Source organism: Polypterus senegalus, chromosome 4, assembly GCF_016835505.1.
Source record: "Polypterus senegalus isolate Bchr_013 chromosome 4, ASM1683550v1, whole genome shotgun sequence".
NCBI lineage: Eukaryota > Metazoa > Chordata > Cladistia > Polypteriformes > Polypteridae > Polypterus > Polypterus senegalus.
This window is the reverse complement of record NC_053157.1, coordinates 157,065,726-157,070,718: the sequence shown is the minus strand read 5'-3', so window position 1 is coordinate 157,070,718 and position 4,993 is coordinate 157,065,726.

Sequence of the window (4,993 nt, the reverse complement as noted above, 5' to 3'; positions counted from 1 at the left end):
ATTTACCTTTGTTTTCCAGCAGGCTCTCTGATAAAAGTTGTTTATGGTCTTCTTATAGTCTTGACCTGCTTATCTTTTCTCCATTCCTCATCTGCACGTGATAGTTACCTCTTGTTAATCTGTGCCCCTCTTGATTTTTTGTATAAATTCTGTCCTTGACCTGAAATGGACCCTCTGCACGGAGCAGTGCTCTTTATCCAACAGCTGTTTTGGCCAGAGCACTGGGTCATCTTCAAGTTGGTCAGCAAGGTGACTGCTACTTACTAGCTGTTTATTATTATCAGTACTGTTATCTTCCTCAGTTCTTTTACCTTCTCAGTTCTATTACCACATCCAGTTGAAGTCGCAGGATCCTGGAAGGTTGTCTTGCATGTAGCAGCAGCATCGCTTCAGCAACCTGGGATGGCACTGCTGGCAGCTCCTAGTCGCTAGCAATCTAGCAGTGGGGTCTGAGCCATTCTTGAGTAGGCATTTTGATGACATTTTAGCATAAACATTTTTTGAAAGACAAAATTAATAGGCAAAAAGCAGATAAAAACAAAACAACCATTTTTAACCATAAGTTTGAGGTGTTTTATGGGGCCTTTGGTAGCTGGAGGGCCCAAGGCAATTGCCTACCTTTGTCTAATCGTGTCTGCTAGAGAAGTTCAGTATGATGCAGCACACAGGGAACGAGACCACCAGAAAAGTGAGGTGACTCATTATAAAGCCTGATGGCTGAGGGTGGAAATGATCTCACATATGGCTCCTGGGACTAATGCAGTTGTCTTAGTCTATTACTGAATGCGCTCCTCTATTTAGTTAAAATCTCATATATGGGGTGAGAGTCATTGTCCAGGATAGTCTGCAGCTTCCTCAGTGATGACTTTTATACCACTTCCTCCAGTGAGTCCAAACTGATTTCCAAGATAGAACCAACCTCTCTGATCAGTCAGTTTAGTCTGTTGCCATAGGCCACACTCATGCCATTTTCCCAGAAGACTACAGACTGATAGAAAACATGTAAGAGTGGCTTGTATACATCAAATGACTTTGGCCTCATCAGGAAATAGAGATGACTTTATACTTTTCTGTCTGCAACCTCCATGTTGGTACTCCACTCAAGCCTGTTGGTCAGATCCACCCTCAAAGCATTTGTATGTCCTCACCACCAATGAGAACAGGGAGCAGAGTTGGGCTTGATGTTCCTGAAGTATAATCTCATTTTTCTTATTGATGTTAAGGTGTAGGTGGTTCGATTTGCACCATTCAACAAAGACCTCCACAGGTTTCTTGCATTGATTCTCCTGTCCATTGCTGGTGCTACCAACTACAGCAGTAGCATCAGAACATTTCTGTAGTTGCTATGATTCAGTAATGTATTGAAAGTCTAAAGGCCTACAGGGTAAACACGAAAGCAGCCAGTACCATTCCCTGTGGGACCCCAACGTGTCTTATGACCATGTCAGATACACAGTTTGTAAGCCTCACAAACTGTGGTCTGAAACTTAAGTAGTCCGTTATCCAGGACCCAAAGTTAGAATCAACCCTCATTGACTGGAACTTCTCACCCAGTAGTTTGGGCTGTATGGTGTTGAATACTCTAGAGAAGTCAAAAAAACCAATATTCTCATCATGCTACCCTGCTTCTCCAGATGGAGGAAGAGAGAGTCTTGTCTGATTTAAATGTTAGATGTTTACTTTGGTTTGCTCTTTGTTATTGAAGTGCATGTTATCACCAAGACAAGATCAAAATACTTCTCTGAGGCCTTCAGAAAGGTTATAGATTCCTAGGGGTCTGGGATGGGATTTAGAAAGAATCTCCAAAAAAAACTGAAAACCAACCATTCAGCTGTCCCGGAGATCATCTACGCATGGAGAAGGTTTCAAATTAACTGCCAACTTGTCCAGGCCAAGCCATCCAAGGAAATTTGCAGCAGTGCATCTTCATTTCCCAGCTGCCCTGAAGGGTATTGCCCTCATTGGATGTCTGCAACGAGCACAGGGGCTGCTGGGGACAAGAAGGGCCGGCAGGAACTTTAAAAGAGAGCCAGCTAAACAGAGAAGGAGGACCGTTGTTTGTCTGTCATCACTGTCACTGTTTGCCTGTGTGGATATTATGTGGTTGTCCTGCATTACTGTCGTATTTGAATCAAGTTTTGTTTTCATGCCCATCTGCATTGGCTTCGTCGGAGGGAGCGCAAGGACAAGGACAGACAGCAAACTGGATCTTGTGCTTACAAACTCTAGCAATACTTACAAAGCCTTACAACTTACACGTCTTGGTTTTTTTGATCATTTCCTTCATGCACTGCTTAAACGGTGCAAACCAACTCTCAATAAATCCATAGTGTGGCTGGAGGGAGCTGTTTCAGCCCTGCACGTATCATCTTAGAGGAACAAGCATCATCAAGTGCACTGTCTCAAAGACCACCAGAACTTGACACTGGAAGTTCATGCACTGCTAAACGCCAACAATAAGATGACAATGTGGCTCTCAGGATAGTGAGGGCAAACTACCTCAGGGCAGAGTATGCTAAGACGATCACAGCCACTTTCAGGACATCAGAGACACACAGCACATGTGGCACAGAATCCAAGCTATCATAGACCTGTCTGCTGTGGAGATGCCTCCTCCCTTCAGGATGTTCCAAATAACTTCTACCAATGATTTGATGTCCTTAATGACATACCATGCAAGTCCATTCATCCTCTGGAAGAACAAGTACTTTACAGACATCTTCCCGGAGGTAGGCAGTCATTCCAAGCATTTCAAAACCCCGGCCACCATCAGTCCTTTGTCTTTTGCTTCAATGTCTATCGTCCCAAAGCACTCACTCCGGTCATCATGAAGTGTTTCGAGAGACTAGTCTTGAGCCACTTGAAAGCTGAACTTCCCACATCACCTGACCCCCTCCAGCTTGCCTATCACCCAAACTGCTCCACTGAAGATGCCATATTGTCTGCTCTTCATCTGCCCTATCCCATCTGAACAAGAGACAGTTAGGCTAGAGCGCTTTTCATTGACTTCAGTTCAGCTTTCTACACCATCATCCCTTCTAGACTACAACACTTCCCTGTGCAACAAGTTCTGGGACATCCTGTCAGAGAGACCCCCAGACAGTCTGTGTTGGAAACGCCAAATCCAGTACCATCACGCTGAGCATTGGTGCCACCAGGACTGCGTGCTCAACCCACTTCTGTTCACTCATGATTGTCTGGCTGCATATGGCTCTAACACCTTCACAAGGATGATGGGTCTCATCAGCAATTGAGACAAGTCTACTTATAGAATGGAGAACGGCAGACTGGTGCAACAGACACTTCACTGCACATTAAGGGTTCTACAGTGGAATTGGTCAAGAGCTCCAAATTCCTTGGCGTGCACCGGGTAGCCAGCATTACTTGGTCAATTAATATCACCGCCATAGCCAAAAAGGCGCAGCAGCGTCTCCACTTCTTTCTGGGGCTGAAGGAGGCCGGGCTATGCCCACCGCCCTTCTCACCTCATTGTACAGGGAGTGTTCTGACTTTCTGCATCACTCTCTCATTTGGGAACTGCATTGTTTCTGACCTTAAGGCCCAACAACAGACAGTGCATACAGTAGAGAAGATCATTGAGAGCTCAGTGCCCCCCATTAAAGACACCTTTACAGTAGAAAGCCATGCATCCGCACAGCCTACAGCATTGTGAACACCTGCTCCCACCCCTCCGACGGTCTCTTTGTCCCAGTTTTTATTTGGTGACAGTACTGTAGCATCTGAACCAGTTCAGCAACATTTTCTACCCCTTAGCTGTTCAGACTCTGAACTCAGGGCTGGCCCCCAGTCCTCTGATCTGCTCCCAGTAGATTATTTATATGCAGTATGTTTGTTACACTTGTTACTACTACTGGTTTTTATTATTTATTAATTATTGTGACTCTACTTCATTGGGCCCGTGACCTGCGATTGCTTCGTCCTGGGTGTGACGTTAATCGGCATCCAGCCCAGCAAGCAGGTCCTCCAACTTACAGGGAAAACCTGGGGTTGGTGGCATGACTGGCACTCCAGACGCCATAAGAAAAGAAAAAAAAAAAATCAAACTGTCCCAGTGTGGTGCTGTGGTGTTGCCCAATGTACTAGGGTCACCATCCCGGGGACTCCATGTGTGAGGAGTGCAGCAACACACCATCAGTACATGTTCTCAATCTGGTATTACTCTACTCACTTACCTATTATCATTTATTATGGGGAATGTTACTTTCTGCCACAGTACGGCATATGGATGGTATGACAGTAAAGCCACTGGACCATCACAGAATCCTCCTCTGTGCCAGACGGTGCTATAGGATAATGTCAGACCATCTTGCAACATGGCAATGACCACAAACATAGCAGTACATCCACCAAAGGATGGCTGAAAAGAAAGGAAAGTTTTGGAATGGCCAAGTCAGAGTCCAAATCGAGAGGTTGTGGAGGAGTCTGAAACACAAGACATCCCTCAAACATCACACAGCTGAAAGCATTCTGAGTGGAGGAGTGGGGAAAACCTCTGTCCCAGTCCCACCTTTAGGGGGCGCCAAGCTAGTAGAGCCTGGGGTGGATGTGCTTTTCCACAGACAGAGATAGCATATCTATTCAGTTTTCGTTGAATAAATTACTGAAAAGTCAAAATTTCTTTGTTATTACATACTGTTGTCTGTACTTTTTAAATGAAATCTTATGTCCATATTTAGAGGAAAAAAAAATCATGCGGTGTGTGTCCTTTCTCATGATCATATATTTAACCAGCTCTTAATTATTAATAATTTAACCTCAAAATAACATACTTTTAAAAATATAAAACAAGGCCAGCACTTTAAAAATCTATAAAACAACTGTATAAAATATTAGTAACAATATCAAAGTCGGTAATACATGAAGTACTGTAAAGGGTTAAAACATAAACCAAATATGATTATGAAAATGACTTATTAATGAAACAATTATGAAAATAAGGAGGTTGGATAATTTAATAAAAATAAACCTCAAA